Source organism: Macaca nemestrina, chromosome 19, assembly GCF_043159975.1.
Source record: "Macaca nemestrina isolate mMacNem1 chromosome 19, mMacNem.hap1, whole genome shotgun sequence".
In the NCBI taxonomy this organism is placed as follows: Eukaryota; Metazoa; Chordata; class Mammalia; order Primates; family Cercopithecidae; genus Macaca; species Macaca nemestrina.
In genome coordinates, this window is record NC_092143.1 from 49,673,235 (window position 1) to 49,700,267 (window position 27,033).

At 39.5% G+C, this 27,033-nt stretch overlaps 1 protein-coding gene across 7 annotated transcripts in view; it reads right to left on the reverse strand.

Moving 5' to 3' along the window:
* LOC105499299 (phosphatidylinositol 3-kinase catalytic subunit type 3) overlaps positions 1-27,033 on the reverse strand; it is a 563,324-nt gene that overhangs the window by 218,844 nt on the left and 317,447 nt on the right. The window lies entirely within an intron of this gene.

Sequence of the window (27,033 nt, forward strand, 5' to 3'; positions counted from 1 at the left end):
CAATGAGGCATCTGCCCATGGGTTTTCTCATGCATGTACATGTGTATATGAGTATTGTAGAGTTTATGTTTAGCAGGGGGTGTGGGGTGTGAGACTGGTTGATGGAAGCAGAGAATTCATATAGAGCAACATGGGCAATTGATTGCTTGTAGGTCAATCATCAAATAAGGATTTGGAGTACCTTGGGATCGATCTAATTCTCTCATTAAGATTACTGTAATAACCAGCTCACTAAACAGTCAATATGGTTATTTCATCCATCTTAATGACCCAATCAAATAAACTCTTGGGAGATCGTCAACACTAACTCCAGAGGGAAAAACTCATGCAGATATAACAGCAGCTTTTGTTGAGCACTCCCAATTTAAAAATGGACTAAGTCACAAAGAGATCCCTAGAGGAATGAGAATTGGTCATTTGCTGTTTATAAATCAAGATCCTAAGGGCTATATCTTAATGAAGAAAATGAGAGCATTATAATTTTTAATAAATGAACTAAGGTAGGAATAAGAAAAATATACATAAAGGATCTTGGATCAGGGCAGTAATTTCATGTCGCAGAAGTATGAAAAGGTAAGAGACAGTTACAAAGCAGAGCAGAAGAGCAAACTGATGTGGCAAAAGGACGGTCAAAGACATGATGCCTTGATCAATGATCAATAGTTCAGACCCTAACGACGTAGCAAAATTTCAATAAATGTTGACTATGCTGTCAATATTCATGATGGTGGTGATGATGATTTTGATGACAACAGTAATGGGGTCTGACAAACAAAACAATAATAGTCAAGAAAGATTAATGGTAGAAATGATGAAAACAGAGGTCTGAGAAAGTTTCTATTAATGAATATAAAATTGGAAATGAAGGTAGCCAACCTGTGAAGCAGTCTTAATAGAGTGATGGTTATAAATACATAAAGGAAAAAGCAATGGTGGGGAGAGGACAAGCCCAGGGACGCTCGCCTCAGTAAAGGAGCACAAAACGTGCAGTTCCTGTCATAGAAAGACAAAGTAGTCTACTTAGGAAAGGTCTAAAGAGAAGGAGAATGCCTTCCCAGAATTGAGCTCTTGCAATGGGAAGAAGCAATATCAAATTCTTAGTATCAGCATAATAATCCGGAGCTATAGAAAGAACTTTCAAGGATGCAAACTCGGACCCCAATATTTGAACACTATAATACCAGATATAGATATTTGGATACATCAGGACATGAGACTGAGTCTTTTTTTTCAATTCCATTCCCATTTTTGGCATGTGCAACCCACAACCAGATATAGAAGCTTGTCTTAAATTATCCTAGTATGTTAAACCTAAATATATGTTCTTAGAAGAACTGTGAAATGGATGTTTGGTGACTGAGGAGGGATGGGGGAGTCCCTTCTCTTCTTATCAGCACTAATCAAACCAAATTGTCAGAACTACAGCATTAGTACTTGCATTCATCAGGATAGGATAGGCTATAATGCAGTAACAAACAGCCACAACATTTCAGTTATTTAACATAAAAATTTTTGTTTTGTTGTCTTTCATTTACAAGATGTTCATGTAGCAACTCTGGGGTCCGAATTAGCAGAAGCTCCAGCATGCTGCGTTTCTATTTAAAATCACACAACCTACCCAGATGAGAAAATGGAAGGTCATGCACGAACAATTAAACGTTTAGCCCAGGAAATGACATACAGCACTGTGTTTACATCCCATTCCCAGAAGTAATCCCCGGCCTCACTTATGCAAAAGATATGGGGAAGTTTCATCCTCCCAAACGCGACAGTAGGTTTCAAGCGTTAGCTTGCATCAAAATCACCTTGAGTGCTTGTTAAAACAGATTTTGGGGTCTCACCCTCAGAATTTCTGATTCTGATCAGGGCAACTAATAATTTGCTTTTCTGAAAAGTTTTTGGGCCAGACGTGGTGACTTACACCTGTAATCCCAGCACTTTGGGGGGCCGAGAGGGGCAGATCACTTGAGGTCAGGTGGTCCAGAACAGCCTGGCCAACAGGTGAAATCCTGTCTCTACTGAAAATACAAAAATTAGCCAGGCATGGTGGCAGGTGCCTGTAATGGCAGCTACTTGGGAAGCTGAGAAAGGAGAATCGCTTGAACCTGCGAGGCAGAGGTTACAGTGAGCTGAGATCATGCCACTGTATTCCATTCTGGGTGACAGAGAGAGACTCTGTGTCAATAATAATAATAATAAAGGTTCCAGGTGAGGCTGATGCTGCTGTCCTGAGACTTTCCTTTGAGATCCCCTGGTTAGAGCAATAGTTCTCAAGCCCAGCTGAACATTCACATCACCTGGACAGCTTATTAAAAAAAGATGCACGCCGAGGTCCCACCCCTAAATATTCTGACTTAATTGGGCATCTAAAAATTCTCCTGTATCACAAGAGTTGCTAGTTCAGAAGAATACAATTTTAAGTATGGTTGTAAGATTTCCATCAAAGTGTTCATATTACAGACGAAAAAACAAGTTCAACATCACACAGTAGGCTAGTGACACCTCCAAATCAAGAAACTGAATACCCTGGATCCCAGGTGGTGCCATGTCCTTTAATGGGTCAGCACACAGAGGAGGCAGTATTTTAAGACCAATTTAGTCCACAAATTTCTTTCCCTCTGCTTAAAATGGTTCGGCCTCTTTCCAGAGGGATGCTGGCTCTCAGTGCAATAGCTGCTGTGCTCAGGGAGGAGAAAGTGGATCCGTCTCCAATTCTCCCACGTGGCTGAGAGCGAGCCTAGGAGCAGCTCTCCTCCCTCCCATTCCTCAACTCTGAGCAGCCCTGCTCTGGCTCCTGACCCAGCCTCACCCAGATTTTGCCTCTGCCCCAGGATCTGCGGGCCAAGTGGTTGATCCGGGAAGACAAGCCCACTTATAAAGAAATAGAAAAGAAAATGAACAAAACTGCTGCCGGTGTGCCCTTTGGTCCCAATTGACTAAATTCAGGCTGCCAGAAGGCAGCGCGAGAGGAATCTCATTTTAAAAAGCAACTGAGGGAGATAAAACGCAGCTACCCAACCATTTTGGATGCGGGTCGTCCTCTGCTCCCATCCCCAACACGAAGGCACAGCGTTCATTCTCCCATCATGAAATTTCACTGAATTCATCAACTCTAAGTAAAAATAAATAAGAGCTGATCTGTCATCCTTTACAGATTTTGAACCGATTTAACAGCCATCTGATAAACACGCCCTGCATAACTAACGGCCTCTGGCCTGGCATCTTCCTGTAAAACTGAGAAACATCGCCATCTGCTGGCCATGGAGCCCTGGTGCATGGAAATTTCCAATTCCATTGCCCTCAAGCAGCAGTGTCTGCACAGCAATAGGTCCATGAATTCTGCCAACGGGTTGAAATTCACTGCAAATCATTTAATTTCTTTCACTAAGACAAACTACAAACTATATCATGAAATTCTGTTTAACTTTCTTGTGTTTTATGTATATGCATGAGCTGGATAAGGTGGGGAGGCTTTTTGCATGGTACCTTCCTACTCTTTTTGTTGCCCCTATTTTCTCAAAATTCTCAATGTTGTGCATTTCATAACTCCATTTAACTAACATGAAGTGAGCTTACTCTATGTGCTAAGTTGTCATACCCAAAGAATCAAACGACAGAGACTGAGGAGGGGGGAATTGGGGAACTGAGAGGAAGTCTCATTCTCACATTCTATATTAACTGGACACCTGAGGCTCTGTGGTGGTTTTGACTCCTGTACTTTTTTTTTTATTTTTTATTTTTTGAGATGTGGTCTTCCTTCGTTGCATAGTGTGGTCTCAAACTCCAGCCTCAAGCTATCCTCCCACCTCAGCCTCAAGCAGCTAAATTGCAGGCGTATGCCCCTGTGCTGGGTTTGACTCTCAACATCTTCACGGTGAAACCGACTGTGTTGGACACAGGTTTTCAGCCCAACCACGTTATTTAGACTTAAGAATGCCAAAGAAACATGCTTTTATGGCCTCTTCCACGCTGAATCCTTCTTAGAAAATGGGAAAGAGAGACTCTTGTGACGTAAAAGATGGGGGTTTTGGTTGATGATCTGGGTGTTGATTTCTCCTTCTGCCCTTTCCTCTTCCGGTCCTCAGGTGACACCCACCCAAGCCCATCTCTACACCGTTCATCTACTTGAACAATCCTGACTGACATCTCTGACAGTCCAAAGTAAATTGAATAGTGAAATTTCTCTCACTTTAATGCTTATGCTAGTGGAACTTATTTAAATTTATTTAACATGTACAAAAAGATTAACAGGAAAAGAAAGCAAGGAGGAAGTGTCAACAAAGAGGGCAAGGTATGGAAATGGGTGCTGTTTTTGTATTTGGTGGTGAGACCTGGGGTGAGTGATGGTGGCTGAGCTGATGACGATCATATTTCCTTTAATACTATGGCCATGGACCACCTCTGCATCCAGCCTCACTAGCTGAAAAGCAGCTCTGAGGACCATTCTGACGGTTCTTTCCCCATCCCTGTCTCCACTCCCCAGACCTTCCTAGTTGCATCGGACTATAGGACAAGGACCCCCCCCCCAATCTGTTATGACTGGGAGTGGAGAAATGGGCAATGAAAGAGAATGTGTAGGTGTAATGCCAGGAACTAGAATGATTTCCTGCCAGTGATGAGCTGTCTTGGAGGCAGCTCTGTCTGCTTTGCCATTCAGCACTGACCCACCATAAAGCCAAAAAGAGGAGGGCTCACTTGGGACATGGAGGTGAGAGTTCAAGCCTGCCCTGGCTCTTATCTGCAGGTAGCGTTAGCTATTCTACTCTCCAAGAAGAGTCATGTGGAAAAACAATGTTTAAATTCCTAAATGATTGAAGAAAGAAGAAAACACAAAGATGAATATGAAGTTGACCAATCAGATCTCTCGAAGAAAAGTAATTTGCCCAGCGTCTCATAGCACACAAGTGGTACAGGGTAGTCTCTGGTCTCTTAGACAACATTTCTCACAATAAACTTTTCCTTTGTCACAAAATAGAGAGGTGCTTCTAGCCATTGGAAAGTTTTTGCCATTGGGGTCACCAATCTTGAGAAGTCCTGGACTTTTTTCCATCACCTTATCTTAGTCTCATAACCCCAGGACCTCCTTTATCTGAATATTTCTGTACATCAGAGAAAAGCAATTAATATCATATAAAATGTTAGAGATCCAGATTACACATGTACCCTTCAGCATGGAGGTCAGGAGCAACTGTAACAATGATCACCAAGAAGAAAGTTCAGGGAAATCAGCTGCATTCTGTAAAAAAATTTATGTGTGGTTGAGTGGTTAGTGTCTTAGGTTCTGAAAGGAAGATTCTGTAGTTGGAATCCTGGATCTGGCCCTTAAGAGCTGGGAAAATTGCTCAACCTTTTGTAGCAAAATCATAAGGATAAAATAAGTTCAATCAAATAATGAAGGCATTTTGAACAATATGTGCGGCACATGGTAAACGGTCCATCAGTGTTAGCTCTTGTTTTTATTGCTATTATCACTCAGCGAGTGACCAGCTGCCAACCCTGACTTTGGAAGAAAATCATTCTTGCTCATCATTCAACATTCATTATATACCAATCTTCTCTCTATTCTTTTCCAGGATAAAAGAAGAAAAAGTTAAAAAGGGAGAAAATGCCAGAAACTTCCTGAATCTTTTACAAGAAGTTCTAAGGTAAGGGGAAATCATCCAGGATATGCTTTTCAAATTAACCGAATAGCAAGTATCTCTGCAAAACTTTTTTTTTTTTTTTCCCCCCCAAACGACTGTGGTTGTTTTTGGCAATAGGTAGAAACATGAGTCAATAACCTATGTGGCTCTCAAGAAATGATATTTAAATCAGAACCACAGCTGCACAGGAAGGGCATATGAAGTCAAATTGCTTTAATGTTAATGAACACACATATGTGGTGATTCAATATAGCAGAAAAGCCTGAAAGTGAGTTTTAGTACTGGACTCACTGTGAACTTGCTATAACTCTTGCTTGAACTCTCTGGGCCTCAGCTTCCTCTTTTGTAAAGTGAAACATGGCACTAAATCATATCCAAAGTCTCTTGGGGTTTTAACTTCTAGTGTTACCCTTCCCAGAAGTATTTTTATCTATATAAAAGTATTACAGGGGCAGGCACGGTAGCTCATCCCTGTAATCCCAGCACTTTGGGAGGCCGAGGTGGGCAGATCACTTGAGGTCAGGAGTTTGAGACCAGCCTGGCCAACATGGCAAAACTCTGTCTCTATTAAAAACACAAAAATTAGCTAGGTGTAGTGGCACGTGCCTGTAATCCCAGCTACTCAGGAGGCAAAGGCAGGAGAATCACTTGAACCTGGGAGGTGGAGGAGGTTGCAGTGAACCGAGGTCATGCCACTGCACTCCACCCTGGGCAACAGAGTGAGATATATATATATATTGCACGGCAAAGCTTACAACAAGGAAAGGAATTATTTGTGGTAGGTCTTCAGGTCTCAGTGAAATAGACGATTGGAGATTGGGGGTTAACCCCCTTCCTACTACATTTTTGCTAGTGAGTGATCACTCCATGTGACCACTCCCTTATGGATCTCCCTGGCTGCTTAAGGCTTGATGAATGGAGCACTGCTCTTTCTGGAACAACAGACTCCTGCACCTGGTCACCAAATCTCTCACACCCCCACACACCTCATTTGTTTCCATAGTTACCAATTTCTTCCCTTCCTCAGCTAAGCCTGGGGAGCCTTCCCTCTGTATAATCTTCCAGTAACATCCCTGTGATATCTTGGTAGCTGGGGTTCCTTGAGGAAAAATTTAACATGAATCATAGTATATCATAGACCTCATTTCTCTGGAGCCTATTTATGTATTTGAGGTTTACCACACCAAAAATTCACCACACAATTGTTGCTTTTGATGCAAAACGGTAGACATGATGTGATATTAGTTTGGCACTGCAACTAGATAATATATTTTAACAGTGACAGCTGGTTTCAACACGATTCGAAACCACTGGAATTTTCTCTGACTAAATCCTGAGGTGTTCAGTGAGTGATATTTGCGTGTTTCAAGAACAATTCTACTGTGGGTCAAACTAATCTATCTAAAACTTTCTATAAGGACAGTTCAGTTTAATAAACCAACCTTGATTTCTGTGGCTCTGCCAAACTTAACTGGGAGGAGAAAGTGATGATCAACTTGTTTGAAAAAATATGCCAGCTCAAATGACCTGCCAAAAGTCCAGCCAATGAAAGTGCTTTCACTCCTGGAAAGCCTGCTCATGTATCTTTGTCATTGCTAAGCATTTTAATTGTCTAATTCTGCAAGAGGCTATTTAAGTCCATCCCAAATTCTGCTCTCACTGAAATATGGGGAGTACATGTGTGGAAGCTGTTTTGTCCGCTTTTTGATTTGATGCATTTCTTCCCTTCACCTTAAAATAAGTTAATGTGCATCTTTCCACCTTTTGGTCTTAAGGAGCACAAGACTTCAGAGTTTTATGAGCTCCAGCTGGAGTTGTAGGAGCTGTCCACTGCAACATCAGTGTGATTTGTGTAGCATTAATAGCCCTTTTGTTCCATGAACTTCAATTCCCTTCAAAATAGAAGAGTATTGAACTCACCATTTCATAAGGAGAATGGAGGAAAATGTACAACTGGATGTGAGCTTATGTGCTATGGTTATTGATACTGACTTCAAGATCACACGTCCTTCTGGTCCTCAGGCCCTGCGGAGCTCGGGGCATTCATTTGGGTCTATCAGATATGTTGCAGGTCAGACTAGAAATAACTAAATCATAGTGCTGCTCTTAACAGTGGGACTTTGTGGGCTGCTGCGACGCCAAGGAATCTTCTTTATCCAGCAAGAAATAAAATATTGTGGACATGATACTAAAGTCTCATGAGTGAACAAGTTTTGTAGCACAAAGGGGTTTTCAACTCAAATGTATCTTATTTAACAAAATACAATGCACTATCTAGTCTGGGTCAATATTTTTAAAGAAATTTTATTTCCTGTAGCTGCCTCTCAAAACAATGATAGCAGAACAGGAATAAAATTTATGGGGGAAAAAAAAAAGTTGCCTTGTTCCAAAGAATGCTGCTGGAGGAACTTTTCAGATAAACTCAGCCTCCTCAAGTTACTGTCAAAGGAGAACCGAAAAAAAACAAATGATTTCCAGGAAGTAGAATTTAAAGTAAGGCAAACAATCACCAGATGCTCAATAAGGTGAACTGAGCTTTAAAATTTGTGATCACAAAAAAAATTATCATGTCTTAATTGATGCCAAGCCTTCCTCCCACAGGCTGAACCTCACACTGCTGGCAGGTTTGCTTTTCATTATGCCATCTGTATTAGCCACTCTTTTGCTACCCGATTGCCAAACTCCTCTACCTGGCATTGAAGAGCCTCCTAATTGGGCCCCAATGAATTATCAACTCTCTGCCAAGTACAAGGCTTATCACCCCCTACCCCTGTCATTTTGACCTACCCGCCTGGCATGGTATCAGTTGGTCACTTAAGCAACCAAAGGCTATTTTTATTGGGCACTAACTAAACTATGTACTCTGATAGATTCCTTATTGGTGAATACAAAGAAATAAGCTATTATTATTTTTTATAAAGGGACTTCTAAAAGGCAAAGTAAAACTCTAAGATAGAGTGATACATATCAACTAGTATTTAACAAAGAGTGAGTGGGAAATTCTAATCAAAACTAAAGTGTCCTAAAAAAAATATATGAGTTTAAAGCAGTTTCCTTTGGGTCAAACTATTAAAGGATCTTGAATGAATTCTATTTATCTTTCAACACTCAATTCAAATGCAAACTCTTTTATAGTCACTTCAGAAAGCTACTTTTTCCATAAAGAATTATCTAACACTCAACCAAAAGTGATTTTCTTTCTTTTCTAATCTCTTAAAAATTAAGACACACTACACATGTCAGTAAATTTTAATGCTCCCTGTATTTTGCCTTAAATGTATCTTATCTTTCCAAATAGCTTTTTATTAGTTTTATTGAGGTAAAATTTACATACCATAAATTTGCCCATTTTAATTTTTGGTAGAGTTGTGCAACTTTTATATAACATAATTCAAAGTTTTCATCACTTCAAAACAAAAAGTGTGCTCATGTGCACTCACCCCTCCTTCATACTCCTATCCGGAAGCAACTCTATGTTTACTTCCTGTCTCTATAAATTTGCCTTCCCTGGTAATTTTATATGAATGAAATAAAAAAATATGTGGTCGTGGCCGGGCGCGGTGGTTCACGCCTGTAATCCCGCACTTTGGGAGGCCGAGGCGGGCGGATCACAAGGTCAGGAGATCGAGACCACGGTGAAACCCCGTCTCTACTAAAAATACAAAAAATTAGCTAGGCGCAGTAGTGGGTGCCTGTAGTCCCAGCTACTCAGGAGGCTGAGGCAGGAGAATGGCGTGAACCCAGGGGGCGAAGCTCGCAGTGAGCCGAGATCGCACCACTGTACTCCAGCCTGGGGGACACAGCGAGACTCCATCTCAAAAAAAAAAAAAAAAAAAAAAAAATGTGGTCTTTTGTGTTTGGTTTATTTCACTTGCCACAGTGTTTTTGAGGTTCATCCACCTTGTAGCATGTATTGGTACTTACTCCTTTTGATTGCTGAGTAATATTCCTTTTTATGGATATACCTTATTTTGTTTATGCATTTACCAATAGATAAACATGTGAGTCGTTTTCACTTTTGACTATTCTGAACAATGCTGCCATGAACAGTCATGTAGAGATCTTGTGTGGACATATGTTTTTATTTCTCATAGATACCTAAGACTGGAATTGCTGGATCATATGATAAACTTACCTTTAACACTTTAAGAAACTCCCAAACTGTTATCCAAAGTGGCTGCACCACTTTACATATCCATCAGTAATGCATGAGAGTTCCTAGATCGATTTTAAATTCCTCAAAATCAAATTATTTTAAGAAAGATACTTTTTGGAATACCCTGTCAAAGTTCTATTCATCAAAAAGCACTCCAAGAATATATTTTTCACTTTACATAGGGCAAAGAGGAGGCAAAGAAATAATCAGCCGACACCCTCAAAGTGATTTTCCCAATGGGTCTAGGGTAATACAAAAAGAAAAGTAAGAAAGTATTGAAATGGGTACTCCAGAAAGTAAATAACTACACAAGAATAACAAATAGTTTATATGTGACTTTAAGGTTGTCTGTGGGGTGTCAGGCTGCACATGACAATTAGTTTTATAGCTTTTTCGTCATACAACATATAATAAAATGTCACAGGCTTTACTCTTAGAGGTCAATCTGAATTAGTAAGAAGGAATTATAATGAAATGTTTGAAAATAAGAGTGATTGTTTATAAAAGCATGCAACCTCACCAACTCTAGAAGTGAATATCCTTACCGACTACAGATTCTTGAATGTCCCCAGGCCTTTGCTCATTTGTGTGGCTTTTTAATGTGTTAATTTTCATTGCTCCTTTTTCAGTTATTGCTATTTATCTGAGATTTCAAGTCGTCATTCAAATACCATCTCTTTTAGATTTTTTTCTAATTCCCAGCCCCTAATTCCTTTTTATACATAAACTTATCTAGTATAAAATTTTCACATCAATTATGTCATTTAATTGCATGAAATAGGCATTATTATTAGTTTTACTTTACAGACAATAAAAACCAAGGTTTATAGAATCTATGCGAACTGCTATATACTGACCAAATAAATGGTTGAGTTGAAATTCAAATCCAAGTTTCCTGACTCCAAAATTCCATTTTTATCAGGGCATTGCCTCAATCCTCTAGTTTTAACTTATTTCACTGTTATTTAATTATTCCTTGGGTTCTAATGATTGAGGTGTGTGTGTGTGTGTGCGTGTGTTTTTTTTTTAATAACCCTTTCCTACTCATTGTAAGGACATAGAGAGCAAGGATTATATTTTACTCATTTCTGCATTCCAGAAGCATCTAACATAGGCTTTGAATATAGTATTCAATAAAAACTGTGCCAAATAAATAAAAATATATGGCCAATAGAATATACTTCAGCTAGACCTCCCCTGAGACAATGCTACTGAATAAACTCACTTGCCTCTAATTAGTGATACCAAGGGCGCCAAACAAGTGGGCTTTTTTTTTCTTTAATTTAAACTGTCATTAACTTGAAAATTCTTCTTTTAAAAAAAACCACAGAGGTAAATGTCAATTGAGCTCTGCCAAATTACCGTTATCTTGAAAGTGAAGAGGTAGATGTTTCTGAAACCATGACGTCGAAATTTATTGCTAGCATGAATCTCAGAGAAAACCTGTCCCCTATTAATTCTAAAAATAAGAAAAACCAAAGCCAGAGAGCATGAGTACTGTGCTCCGTCACACAGAACTAGCTGGCAGCGACCCGGTCCTGTGACTCCCTGGCCTCCGCTGCATCTCATCAGGACACCCGTGATTTGAGATTGTGTGGCAATACTCTGAGGACTATTTCCAGCTCTTCTGTCACTTCTATGACCTTGGGCAAGTCACATAACTGTCCCTCTGTCTTCCTCTGTTTATAAAATAAGGATAATGCATCTATTTGGAAAGCACTTTAAGTCACTCTGACTAAAGATGCTATTTAAAGTGCCAGGTGCCATTCCACAAATAAATAGGAAAAAAGTAGAAAGAGAAGACCCATACTCAATCATTCCCAGCCTCATCTGTCCCCCAGTGTCGCTCCGCTCTCCCGGCACTAGGCAGGCACCTAGCCAAGTGGAAGGATGAAGCTAAGCAGAAGATGATTAACCTTGGATCAAACCTCTTCAGCACAAGATAATAACTGAAACAAATATTCCTCACAATCTCCCACACACACTATTTCCTAGGACACATGATTACTTCCTGATCATTTTTTGCCTTTTGTTTAATTGGGAAAATGTAATTGAATCATTTCAAATAGTATAGTTAACTGGAGATTTGGCAATGACCTTGAGATTGTGTCTGTGAACACACGGAAAACTGCACAGTCTGCTGATGAGGAGAATTGGGTAGTTATTAGGTTGTTTTCAATGTTGCTAGGATACATATAAGGAATGATCCACTAATGCAGTTCAGTTAGGAGCAGATAACCATGTCCCTTTTGTGCAAAAACTCTAGGGAAAATAGTCAGTTTACTTCTGTACTCTGCCATAACAAAATAAATGTGACACTGATGCATGTGACAGCTATTATACTTCATGGTTAAAATAGATAGTAGATAACTTCACAAATCAATTCAATTAGTAAAGCTCATATAATAAAATCAAGTTTTGAATTTTTCTTCTCTATCTTTAGTCAAGGCAGTGGTAACCTCAATAATAGATGGACTGGAAAGCTCTCATTTACTACTATGTGGAAATGTGAAAATAGCGTTAAATACAGGTTTGGAGATTTAATCCACAATCTCACATACAATTCATACTTAAGTCTGATGTACAATCTTACGTGAACAGAGTAAGGCACAGTATTTGATAAACATGGGCACTCAATCAATAGCTCTTGATGAACAAATGAAAACCAAAGGAAGATTTTTACTCATCTCTATTGGATTGAGGAATGAGCTCAAGTACAATTTCAAAAGCAAAGAAAACATCCCTCTTGATATGTTTATGTATAGAAAAATTGAACCTCACATACCTACTCTTTACAATACAAATTCCAGATTGATTCAAATTTACCTCTCTCCCTAAACATTACTAAACTGATATCCCCAACACACATCACATTACTGCCCCCATGACATGCAGTGCCCCTCCCCTGTGAAGCTGCACTTCTCTGCCCTCTGTTGACTGAAATGCTATTTATTCTCTAGGTTCCTGCTTCAAGCTCACATGTCCCAAGATTGCTTCTCAGAAGCAGTCTCTCTCTCCTCTGACACTCTCTAAACCTTATTCTATCAAGTACATAGCTTCTTTTATCATCTTTTCCTTACTTTTATGTACCTGAGGGCTTCAATATTCATCCATCAACCAGGACAACGTCTACTTCTTGGAATTTTTCACAACCAAAAGAACAATGCTGTGCATCTAGGAGAAACTCAAAACTAATGAAATTGGGGAAGAAAGAAGACAGAGAGAAGAAAGGAGTAAGAAAACAAGGGAAGGAGTGATGAGGGGAGGAAGGGAAAACCACCAAGTCAACACAATCTTATTTTGTGATGAATTTCATAGACTCAGAAATTAAACAATTTTTTTTTTTTTTTTTTTTTGAGACGGAGTCTTGCTCTGTCGCCCAGGCTAGAGTGCAGTGGTGTGATCTCGGCTCACTACAAGCTCCGCCTCCCGGGTTCGCGCCATTCTCTGGCCCCAGCGTCTCCAGTAGCTGGGACTACAGGCGCCCACCACCGTGCCCGGTTAATTTTTTTTTTTTTTTTTGTATTTTTTCGTAGAGACAGGATTTCACTGTGTTAGCCAGAATGGTCTCAATCTCCTGACCTCGTGATCTGCCCACCTCAGCCTCCAAAAGTGCTGGGATTACAGGCATGAGCCACCACGCCCAGCCAGAGTATTGTCTAGAAACAAATTAGGCAGTTACAATGGAGTTGAGGAATTATCTAATGAGGGTAATCATAGGTAATAGTCAATCTGTACAAATCATATTTGTAAGCCATTTCTTCTTCTAAATACCATGTGGTGTGTTTAGCATATTTTAGGCCAAACTGATGTCTATGTAGTGTGTGTGTGTGTGTGTGTGTGTGTGTGTGTGTATGTGTGTGGTGTTTAGGATAGGTGTTTGGAACAGACAGCATCAATACCTTACCATCCTATCCCAGGCCTACTGTTGCTAAACAGTGCTATTTACCGTATTTTAGTTGTAGTAGAGAAGAAAGTAGACTGTCTACCCATGTTACTAGCTTAGGAAAAGGGTTTTTAAAGGCATGAGTTTGAGGAAAGACCTCTCCTGAATGGGGAGTTATTAGACATATAGTAGGAAGAGAGGACCTATTTCAGTTAGGGGTGGGAGAAGAAAGTAAGTAAAGATAGAGCCAGATTTTGAAAGGCCTTGAGTGAAGCTAAGAAATGTGCACTGTATGCTGTGGGTAAAAGGGACTATGAATAGAATTTTGAGCAGGGATGTGATGTGATCAGCATTGCTTCTAGGAACTATGGCTCAGGTTGTGAGGGGATGGGAAGACCAGACCAATGAGAGAATAATGAAAAATTGCCTGGAGGCTGGTAAGAAGGAGACAGTATTCCAAATGAGAGAGAATGAGGGCTAATTAAGTCAATGACAGCAAGAGAATTCACTGGCTGGTGAGACACTGAGAGTGAGGGAGAGGAGCCTGGATGCATGTGGCCAGGTGTGTATTACTCCAGGCTGAATAGCACAGGCTCTGCAGTGTGTATGCTGCAACCTGTCCTGGAAGCAGGAAGAGGCTAGGCCCAGTGGTGAGAACAGCCCCTTTGAGGGGGTTTCCTAACGGAAAAGTGGGATTTTTCTACATGATAGTTTGTCATAAGGGATGGAGGTGAGACTCCTTCAGTAAAATATGTTATCCATGACAGCCTGTGGCAATGGCGCTTTGGGAAACTGAGGCTAGTGTACGGAAACTCCTCTCCATTTCCTTTCCATGGAAGCCCATATAACAATAGCCATAGGGAGAATGGAAACATTAAATTCCAGGCAACGATCAGAAGCAAGGTAGAGAGCACCAAGAGGCAGCTGAAAGAGATTGTGAAAACACTAGTGAGAAAAGAGGAGCTGGTTTGTGTAGGAACTGACCCAGGAACCAATGGGAAAAAAATCCTGCTTATTCCAGAGGTAGGTGATCTTTATGGAGGAGAGAACAAAGGGGAGATTGTGATACTAACACAATAAGTGCTATCCAGATAGAAGATACTAGGGATGAATATGCATGAAAAATGTATTGGAGCCACATACCTAAAATTCTCCACTACTTAATATAGAAAAAATGTCCGTAGAATTTTAAAAGGGCAGGGCAGGGATTGGCAAACTGTAAACTGTGGGCTGAATCTGGTCCACATCCTTTTTTTGTAAAAAAAAAAAAAAAAAAAAAAAGAAAAAGAAAGAAAAAGAAAAAAAGCTTATTGGACCACAGTGATGCCTGTTTGCTTTTATTTTTACATTGTGTATCGTTGCTTTCATGCTACAACAGCAGAGGTGAAGAGTTGTGACACAGACCGTATGGCCCACAAAGCCTGAAATGTGTACAATCTGGCCTTTTACAGAAAAGGTTTGTTGACCATTGTTACAGAGGAAAAAGCAACGGCACTCAACCAGTTCTCAGAAGACCCTGATCCTGTCTTAGCACTATGCTGAATGTGTCCTTGAGGAGGTCACTTAATATTGCTAAGTCTGGGTTTTCTAATCTGGAATATGAAACTAATAGTTAACTCACCTGCATGACAAGGTTATGGTGAAGCTCATATCTGATAATGTAAGTGTATATTAAAAACTATAAAGGGCTGGCTGGGCACTGTGACTCACACCTGTAATCCCAGCACTTTGGGAGGCTGAGGTGGGTGGATCACCTGAGGTCGGGAGTTCGAGATCAGCCTGACCAATGTAGCAAAACCCCAACTCTACAAAAATACAAAAACTAGCCAGGCGTGGTGGCGGGCGCCTGTAGTCTCAGCTACTCAGGAGACTGAGGCAGGAGAATCGCTTGAACCCGGGAGGAGAAGGTTGCAGTGAGCCAAGATCATGGCACTATACTCCAGCCTGGGTGACAGAATCAGACTCCATTAAAAAAATATATATTATAAAGGTCTCTATAAAGGTATATAAATATTTCTATTTAACCATACCAATACCAGGGTGTATTAAATTAGGAATTATGTTATATTTTTTGGTGTTTGGGGAGGGAAGATGTTCACATGATCATATAGAAGGTAATATAACTTATGAGGTAGTTAGTTGCAAGGTTGATTGTGAATAGATATTTGTAACTTGAAATTCATTTCTCCCCACAAAATTACAAAGAATTCTTGTTGCATCTTGCCTTTTCATCTGACTCCAGCCTCAAAGACCTGTGAGCAGTTGTCTGAATGTGGGTTCTGTGTCACTCCTGTGCCTTTGCTCCTAATGGGCCTTGGTCTGGACCCCTTCTCTTAGCAGTACCTCCCCACCCTCTTTTATCTGGATAACTCTTTCTGTGCCTGAGGTGTCAGCTCAGGTATCACCCCAGCAGGCAGCCTTCCCTGACACCCCTCTCCTGGATGACTTCTCGTTCCTAAACGTTTGTTGAATGGCTATTGCAAATCACTGTTATTGCATTTTTCATGATATGTTGTAATTAACTGTTCTTGTTTTTATCCCCTCTAAAGTAAGCTCCTCGAGGACCAGAAATGTGTCTCAATCAATAGCTTCCACTTACTGAGAAAACACTAGTGCCAGATAATTTTCCCTTTTAATTTTTCCAACTATACAACGAAAAGGAGGCTGTTGACCCCATTTTATAGAGGAGGAAACTACAGACTGGAGAGAAGCTCCTTGCATGAAAGGAAACCACAAATAATTGGCAGAGCCATACCCCAAACTGTTCAAATTCCTCCCCCACTAAAAAAAAATCCTACTCTTAGTCACATGTTTATTCTGGAGTCCTCATTTGCTGAAAATTTATTAGCTGATTCCCATAGTAATGATATTTTAGGGAGGAAAAATTCTTTAAAACACGAAAAGATTCACTAATAAGTCAACTATGTACACAAGTAAATCCTTTTACTTCCCCACAGTTCTTAACCTGGCCTCAACCTACCCATCCTTCCTGCTCTACCATTCTGGTGGGTGTCTCTTGTTTATTTGCACTGCATTCACATATGATTATGGAATGTAAAATGACTGCAAAGTGAAATCACACATTTTGCAGAAGATTCAAGATTTCCTGAGGTCTATGAAAGGGATCATAGAAAACTGCTTAGAACACACAAAAGCCCTTGAAAAATCAGAATAAAGTAGAGTTAAACTAGTTAACAACAAAAACGAAGAAAAAACCGAAAGACAGAATAGGTGCTTCAGAAAAGAAAGATTTAAATAACAAAGAATGAAGGGGGCTCTTTAGTCTATCTGGTGAAGCCCTCAAATATTTATACAGAAAGGACTTTCTCCATGAAGGTGCTAGAAAAGCCAAATGTAAAGCAAAGGATGGTTAAGTTGTTGCATATTCTTTATTTTTCTTACAAGAATTAGCTCAGAATTCCAATTACAACATAAAATCAACTTATCGTTTTAAATTTTATTTTTCAAGAGTTTGTTTTTTCTCATGAAATTTCTTTTGTGTTATTTGCCATGAAACTCTCTGCCAACCACTGTACTCCATTTCCTTGTTCATAGCAATTTTTTTTTTTTTTTTTAAAGAGTCTCATTCTGTCACCAGGTTGGAGTGCAGTGGCAGGATCTCTGCTCACTGCAACCTCCGACTCCCTGCTTCAAGCAATTTTCCTGCCTCAGCCTCCCAAGTAGCTGGGATTACAGGCAGGCACCACCATGCCCAGGTAATTTTTGTATTTTTAGTAAAGACGGGGTTTCACCATGTTGGCCAGGATGGTCTCAATCTCCTAACCTCAGGTGATCTGCCCGCCTCGGCCTCCCAAAGTGCTGGGGTTACAGGCATCAGCCACCATGCCCAGCTGTTCATAGTGGATTTGTTGAGGATAAGCAACCTGGACCAAGAAGAGCAAACTCATTGCCATAGAATTTTAGAATGAGAAATAAAAGCGTATTTTTGGTTGTTCAGACTAAAACAGGTACAGCTAGGAACAGCCTGTACTCAGATTTCCAGCCATGTGGACCTAGAAAAACTACATGCAGGGGGACAGACTAAAGCACAGAGGCACAGTATCAAGAGAAAAGGGAGATTCTGTCCTTGGTCCCAACACCCAACACATTCCAGGTCTTCAGTCTTCCCGGTAAACTTGAAATAAATTATCCTTGTGGAGTCATCTAATATGGTTCCTTGAGTTTCTATCATAACTGAAAGAGTCTGAATCAAGCAAAAGATGCCTCTCCAGTCACACTGGAGCATTTCTCTAGCCATGCCCTCCACAGAAACCCAAGAGGATGTGTCTACCTGGAGCCCACATTCCCCAGAATCCTCTTCAGGAACCTCTTCTCTGTACTGTTCGATTCAGGGTGGATTGAGTGACTGGTGTAGATGTCCTTGGGCCCAAGGATTGCTCCAGGAAGGCTGTGGGAAGGGCATAGGTAAAGCTTAATCTGGGGCATTTACTCATGTCCTTGTAAGGTCCCTCACAGTGCAGAACAGAAACATGGGTGGGAAGACAAAAGATGTGATCTTAGGCCAGAGGGGTGTGTTCAGGTATCTAAACACAAACCTGTCATTCCAGGTTATTATAAAGATGCATTAGCCAAGGAGGGAGAGAATAGAATGCATTAGATTCAACAATTCACTAGCTTGATGTATAACTTTTAAATATTTAGACATATGGAATGTAAGCTTCCATTTTTATTCTTCCCTGGATGCTGCAAACATTGGGAGCAGGTATGACATATTAGGATAAAGGATTATCTTTGAGTTAACCATGTTGAAGTATATATCATGACCCCTGAACTACACTAGGTTGTATGCAGGGCTTAAAATTATATCTCATGAAAAGTACTGAATTTCATGAGTTACCTTTCCAGAAACAATGAAATTCCTCTATCTAACCTATTTAACTAAATCTATGTCAAATTTAGAAAGATCCTGGTTAAAAGAAAACCAAGAAGGTAAGTTAGCACCTTGCATATAGGTAGACATCTCTTAACAGAATAAAACAAGGCATCTGGTTTCATATTTTAAGATAATAATTATTCTCATAATTTTAAATTATAGGCAGGAAATATGAATCATGAAACCTAAAAGTCCATCAGATTATCCTTACCCATAGAATCTGTTTCTGTTATTTTTGCCTCTATTTTAGGCTTCATCTATATGAGAATATGAACATCACTTTTTAACTGAATTATAGGTATGGCTATCTAAAATTCATGTTTGATAAAATGAACATCTAGTTAAGGCCTTAAAATAATAGCTATTTTTATCATGTCTTGTCTTCAGTAAACAGTGCTTAATATTCTTATAAAGGTTCTGGTCCAGTTATAATGAATGTAAGAATCCAACAATAGAAATAAAATAAAAAATAAACCAAAAACTGTTAGGGTGGGAAGATACAATCCTAGGTTGTTTGGGCCTAACTTTATCACCACCACTTTACAGAGAACAAAGTTGAGCCTCAGAGAAGTTAAGTAACTGGCCTCAAGTAACAACATATAATTGACAATCCTTACTATTTTTTATTCATCTTCAAATTTCACACATCTATTTTAAAACACTTGCTTTTTAGATTTAAAAACAAAACATGTCATCTAAAAATAAATTATAGGACACTAAAAAATGTAAGCAGGTTGGAAATCAGCATTTTGTCAAGTGACTTTTCAATGAATATTCCTTTAATATTCTAAGTTCTGCAAACATTTAGCATAAAAACTTTTCCCAGATTTCTCATTTTGCTTAAGCATTTATAAGTAGCCTTTAAATATCTTTCTAAAGTTGCACTGTTTTTTATCCCTGCCTGGTCTACATTATGCCTCCCATTTATTTAACTTCAGAGTATGTGGTACTGATTCTATTTTAATTATCATGTCAGGCTTTTTCTGCAATTGTTGCACACATTTAGGTTGCACATTTAATGGTCACCATACCTAAGGCCAAGCAATAAAAAAAAAAGATGCTAAAAATAAAAGTCATTTTAATTTACAAGTATCTAAATTCCAACAAGATTCTAAGTATAATAAATGCACACACACGACTGGAAAAAAACTAGGTGCAAGGTTAAAAAAAAAAATCCAGAACTATCATGTAGGACATAAGATGAACACTCACAAACAAACAGAATGATCAGAGAGATGGGTCATGTAGAATCTGCTCTCAAATAGAATAGAAGCTTCTTGAGGAGACACTATTTTTAAGCAAAACGGCACATGCATAGTAAAACTATAATTTAAAAATCCAAATTAGTGCCATGGAAGTTCAAGGGAGAAAGAGATGAGTGCATGATGTAGTGGTGAGAGAAAATCTTAAAAACAAAACAAAATAAACTACAACAAACTAGGAATTAGTACCGAACCAGCTAGCCAGAAAGAATTATAAGGGTGTTTAAGGTTTCATTTGTTGTCTCATTGCCTCTTGAAGAAATCTCAGCTCCCCCATCTGTAAAAGTGAGATAATGAGAGTACTTGCTGCACGGGGTTGCTAAGGACTAAATTGGATGCGGCACTTAGCTTTGCGTCGAACTCTAGTCAACAGTGAATGTTAGGTTTGCCCCGCACTTGTCATTTGACAAGGGTTAGAATGGAAGATGCCATCATGTTACTCACCCTGCTTCCCTTAATTCCAGGAGGCAAGTGATTTGAAACAGCCTTGAGAAATTTGGAGAAAAAAAGGATGAGTTCGTGTCCTTTGTAGGGACATGGATGCAGCTGGAAACCATCATTCTCAGCAAACAGAAAACTAAACACCGCATGGTCTCACTCATAGGTGGGAACTGAACAATGAGATCACTTGGACTCGGGAAGGGGAACATCACACACCGGGGCCTATCATGGGGAAGGGGGAGGGGGGGGTTGCATTGGGAGTTATACCTGATGTAAATGATGAGTTGATGGGTGCTGACGAGTTGACGGGTGCAGCACACCAACATGGCACAAGTATACATATGTAACAAACCTGTAAATTATGCACATGTACCCTAGAACTTAAAGTATAATAATAACAATAAGAAGAAGAAATTTGGAGATGGATAAATGATTGATCAGAGCCTCCAGGAGGCACCTGATCTAAGCTGATTTAACCACAGGACCTCACTTTCTAGCCACAGTGACTGGTCCTCAAGGGTGGAAAGAGGAATCAATCGAGACAAAATTAGACCGTCTTTGAACTACAGAATAAGGAAAAAGCCTCTGTCCTCGCTGAAGACCACCTGTCCAGGTTGTCCCAGGACTGAGGGGTTTCTCAGAATGCAGGATTTTCAGCACTGAAACTAGGAAAGTCTCAGGCAAACTGGGAATTATTGGTCGCAGTTGGAAAGATATGAGCCCCAAACAGCCTATGGAAGAAGCCAGAACACAGTAAGAAAAATGATGACAATATACAGAAAGAGGTGGAGGTGGGAGAAGAAAGTGCTGGTCTTTGGTCTGAATCATCCTCAAAGCCAGCTAGTCCTCTGTTACATGCAAGCTGGATCACATGAGAAAGGTACACATGAGAAAGGTACAAAAAGAGAACTTTGTACCTGAGTAACTTGGGTTGGGATTTCTATCACTTGTAACCAAAGGAATCATAGTTAATATGCTGACCCGTGGAAAATTTTTCATAAATATTAGCTATTATAAACCAGGGAAAAACAAAATTTATTGGCAGAATCTAATAATAATTACTACAGAGGGGAAAAAAAGAAATAATTCTGCACTCATAGAGACACAGCTAGAGACTACGTGGGCTAGCTTGAGTGATACTGTTCCTTCTACTGACCTAGAAGCTGCCTCCAAAACAGTCTGAAGTCTGGACAATTGTCTGTGTCTAGAGTTACACTAATGACTTTCTGTCCACTAATTGCATCAGAGGAAGTTCAACAGTCTCAGCTACTGTTCTCATTTCTGGTGAATGATTTGCAAGTGCAGGTGGCTTGCAAAAGACAAAAGATGTTTTCCTCAAAATGCTCAACATCTATGAAACTCTGTACAGGTTCAACAACAGGTTTTCCTTGATTATTCCTAAAAATCAAAATTGTTCAGGAATGAGAGGGAGTATATCATTACCTAAAATAATGTTCACTGCTTTGAATACTTTACATGCCAGAATCCTAATGATTTACAGTTCTTTCCATATACTCTATAACTTGAAGTTATAGAAATTTTCATAATTAATCATTGTTTTCTTTATAGATACACAATATTTTCATTATATCTGTTTATTTTTTTTATTTTTATTTTTTTTTTGAGACAGAGTCTCGCTCTGTCGCCCAGGCTGGAGTGCAGTGGCCGGATCTCAGCTCACTGCAAGCTCCGCCTCCCAGGTTTACGCCATTCTCCTGCCTCAGCCTCCCGTATTTACATATTTTTAATACAGGTAATTGCAGATTATCTCTGGAAGTTGGAGAATGCTATGCCTATCTATGGTTCCATGTTTGTAAAACAAATTTGGCTAAACCAAGGGAGTGGTCCATGGCACAAATCTCTCTCTAGAAAACATTATTTTTAAAATGTTAACATTATTAAGTATTTGCTGTGTAGCTTCAGCTCTCCCTACCTTTTCTCCTGAGACAAGCCTGAAGGAGCAGGCCCCATATGCATCAGGCCAGGCTCGTAGCAGAGAGAAAATACCAACAGAGAAATCCCTGAATGTCTGTTGAAGATTTGCCTGGAAGCAAAACATATCCCTTTTATTCACATTTCATTGGCCAAAGTAAGCCATATGAAAAAGCCAGTGGAGTGGGAAATTATAATCTGCTCACCAGAAGAAGGAAGGAGAAAATTGTATGGAACAATAATACGATGTAAAAGACTTTATATTACTCTAATGGGCCCCTCTCTTTTCCTTGCTGGCATTATCTTCCTTCTTTCTGGCAAGTTCTAATCCAGTGATCTCTCAACTCGCAGCCACACTCCCCAACTTGCCTCACCCTATTTTGTTTTTATTCCCCCATGTCCTCAGCCTCAAGCATCCCTTCTTAAATACCTTGAATTTGAATAATAAAATAATTTATCGTATAAAGGCTAGTAATGGCTCAGAATAAAATCCCTTTTAGATAAAATTTGTTTTATAGATAAGTCTTTCAAAGTATCTCCACAAATATTTCTAAACACTTGTTATGTATAAAATACCATGTTAGGTATTATACATAAAATTAATTTTCTTAAAAATCTACTAATTGGGCAGAAAAGACATAATGGACAAATGTTCAGTAAAATAAGAGATTTAAGTAACATATAGAGACAAAAACAGATCTGTCAAAGAGCAGTGAATGATTAATTTTCAAGTACTTTTCACGTATGCCAATTGCTTCTGGGTATAAGACAATAAGAGTTTATTAAGGGTTTTTTTCAATTAAAAATTAATTTTTAATTAAAAAACTGTCCAGTTAACAAAATCAACAACAATACATCGTCATACAAATGTCTCCAGCTTTCTCTCACTGCCGACTAAACCAAGTTTTGGCTTTGCACTGAGATTTTTCTTTTCTTTAACCTCTCTTGCCCTATAATGAGGGTTCTGTCTTATCAGGCAAGCTCTTCCAGGGTTTATGGTACAGAATGGGAAAGAAAGAGACATAGATAAAGATACATTGGATTAGGAATGAGCAAAACCTAATTTGAAAAATTCGCGAAAGATACAAGAGTTGCTGTCTTTTGTGAGGGAAGCTAATTGAGAAAAAAAAAGTAACATTTTAAGAAGTAATTTGTAAACTTTGTATCAGTCTGAACCGATTCAGGTTACTACTACAGAATACCATGGACTGAGTAGCTTATAAAACAAACATTAATTTCTCAGACTGCTGGAGGCTGGAAATTCCAAAATCAAAGTGCTGGCAGATCCAGTGTCTGGTGAGGGCCTGCTGCAAACAGATGACTATCTTTCTGTTTCTCAAAAAGCAGAGAGTAGGGAAAGGGGGTTTGCACTCTTCCTTTTCTTACAGTGACACTAATCCCTTCAGGAGGGTTCACTCTCACGACCTAACTACCTCCCAGAGGGCCCATCTCCCCAAACCATCACATTAGGGCTTTAACATATACATTTTTGTGGGGACACAAACATTCAGTCCATAGCAGTATCCTTTTCCATTTGTTGAAGAAACGTAAATAAACACATTCTTATTTTGCCATTATTTTGGAATTAGACACTTCTTTAATTCTGGCATCACGCAGAGATTGGAACACATGGATTACAGCTTCCATAAAGTTACTAACATACATCTACTCAGCAAGAACATTTGCCAAGTGCACCTTGAAGGGCTTGGATGCACAGTAGTAAGCAAAAGCAGCACAGTACCTGATCTCAGGAAGTCAGATCATAGCTAGTTCTCTTGGAATGAGAAGATTTTGAATGGGAAAAAAGTAGGGGAAAGCACTGAGAAATATTGAAAAGGGAAATACTTGGATCATCAGGTTTTTCAATGTTCCTCAAATTATGCTATGAAGTCAGAAATGTACTCTCTGTAAAATTAATAGAGCCATCCCCATAAACCATTTATTAAGTATATTTTATATGCCAGGCAATTTCCTATGTACTTTACTTGGACGAACTTATTTTATTCATAGGATATTAGGTAGATATTTTAATATCATCCCCAGGTAATGAGTAAGCTTTGGATTGACTGACCCCTCCAGGTACCTGCTTAATAACTACAATATACTACCTTATGCTCTAATGAAGGCCTTGGCAGTTTAGTCCATTTTTACCCAAATGTGATGTAGCTCCTTTCTGTCTCCACACTTGAGAAAGAGCTGACAGCACTGCACGTGTCATAAAAACTTCAAGAAGCCTTTTTAATTTTAGATGACTCCTTCTCTCTTTATGTATCCCCACAAATGTCACTTCCAAATTTCTTCAGGAAGGAATTCCAGGGTTAGTTTGCTTTTCATCCAACTGAAGGAAACTGGAAAATGTGAAAATATTTAGGGCCAGCATTCTCTTTGTTGTTGTTGTTGTTGTTGTTGTTTGAGACGGAATCTTGCTCTGTCCCCCAGGCTAGAATGTAGTGTGACACTACTATCTCAGCTCACTGCAAGCTCCGCCTCCCAAGTTCGTGCCATTCTCCTGCCTCAGCCTCCCGAGTAGCTGGGACTACAGGTGCCCGCCACCACGCTGGGCTAATTTTTTGTGTTTTTAGTAGAGACAGGGTTTCACCGTGTTAGCCAGAATGGTCTCGATCTCCTTACCTCATGATCCACCTGACTCAGCCTCCCAAAGTGCTGGGATTACAGGCATGAGCCACTGTGCCTGGCCTCCTGTAGAATGCTTTTAATCTCAAAGTTCCATGACCCTAATTTGTATGCTTTACTGTAATTTACATATATATATTAAAAAAATAGTCATTTAAGATAAACACAATGAGGTAGATAAATTAAGAATTATAACCATTTGTCAAAAGAGTAACCATCCTCCAAGAAATTAAATGACTTGCCACCAAATCTATACACAGGTAAGAAGTGGCCAAATCCAAGTCTTCATACCCTGGTCAAGTCCTCTTGCCTCCTACTGCACACCAAGTTCAAGGTCAGCTCATACTAATTGGTGCCTTGGAGTTGCTGCCTAGGGAGTAGATTTTCTCAACTGCTTATTCTGTCCCCATCCTCTCCACAAGTTACATCAGGGCCATAAAAGCAATTACTGCTTGAGTGGAGTGGAAAACAGCAATTTTAAATGATTAAAAAAGGGAATCATTTTTAAAAATAATTACTCTCATTATATTTTATTGGGGAGGAAGATAGAGATAAATATATTGTGAATCAACAGAAGCCTTGGCCCATGTTCCCTAAGCCTTATTTATCTGGAAGTTGTTTATCTCCCAGAGTTCTCCCTCAGAGGAAAGAATAATAATTATTCTTTAATTATAGCAGAAGTAAATTTTCTCTTCCAGTTCTAAAGCAAGATGACTCACAGCTCTTTATTTATTAAAAATAAAATGTCTTTCAAAGAAAAATATTTTTCAAAAGCCAGAGTGAACGGGCTCAAGACTTCCTTCTGGGATGCTCACTGACAACAGAGCCATTTTCAGCTGACATTACTCACCAGTGGGTAATGTTCACACCTGTGCAAAGCGTAGTCAAGAGATGCATTTTCCTACCGAGGCCATCCTGCTACTCAGAACTTCATGAGACAATGATAACTTTTCTCTTAAGATGTTTCCAGCTGAGCTATCCAATTACTGGGGTGTGTCTATCATCTGAGCAATAGAGGGCCCATCAAAACATATCTGATTCCACAGTAAATCTCTTGTGTTGTTACTGCTGTTGATTTAATTTTTGTTCACTCATCTAGGAACCCAGAACCTGGTCCCATAAACTATGTTTTCTCAATTTCTAACCCTAACAGCATCCCTCAGCCCCAGTTGATCTTCCAGTCCTGCTATCACTCCCCAAGCTTCATCAGTAAGATTTAAAGTTCATCTAGACCCACTCTAGCTTTAAGTCTCCAGATTCAGTATGAGAACATCATGGTGATGTCACCTGTATTCATTTATAAGGAAATGAGACAAAGACTAAAAATAAAAACAGATTAGACAGAGAACCCTGATGGTGGATGTACTGCTCCCTGACCATCTCATTTGAAAGAATTATTGTGGTTGGTGTATTGTATTATACTGAAATTTTCTATATCCTCTTCTCATCGAAATGCAAACTCTGAGTCTAATGACACATGTCCCACCTGTCCAGCTGTCAGGCTTCCTGAAAGGGGTTGGAGGAACCCACAGGACAATAAAAGGAAAGCAAATGGACAGTTAGAACTGACATAATAAAACTACCTTTTAAATATGGATTCCAGAGCTGGGTGTGCTGGCTGATGCTTATAATCCCAGCAGGTTGGGAGGCCGAGGTGGGAAGATCATATGAGGCCAGAAGTTGGAGGCTGCAGTAAGCTATGATCATGATGCCACTGCACAGCATTCTGGATGACAGAGCAAGATGCTGTCAGAGAGAAAGAGAGAGAGTGAGAGAGAAGAGGAGAGAACAGAGAGAGAGAGAGAGGAAAGGAAGGCAGGATGGCAGGAAGGAAGGTAGGTCAGTCAGCCCAGAATTTTATAGAATCATTTTTATGATCCATTAAGAAACAAGGTTTGTGTGTGTGTGTGTGTGTGTGTGTGTGTGTGTGTGTGTGAAGGCAAGAAAGCCCTTCATGTGGAAGAGCACAAGTGATGATTTCATAGTGCTAGGAAGAAAGGATTCTCAGACCAGCAGAACCCACATGCCATCAAATCTAGAAGTCTGCCCCTAGTACTTCGGAATAAGTATTACTCACCTCAGAATACTACAAATACCACAGCAAAAGTAAATTGCTTTCTAATTTTAGAAAGTAGGATAAATATAAACACTCCTATGAAAGGTAATATGTCATGTCATTAACGTCT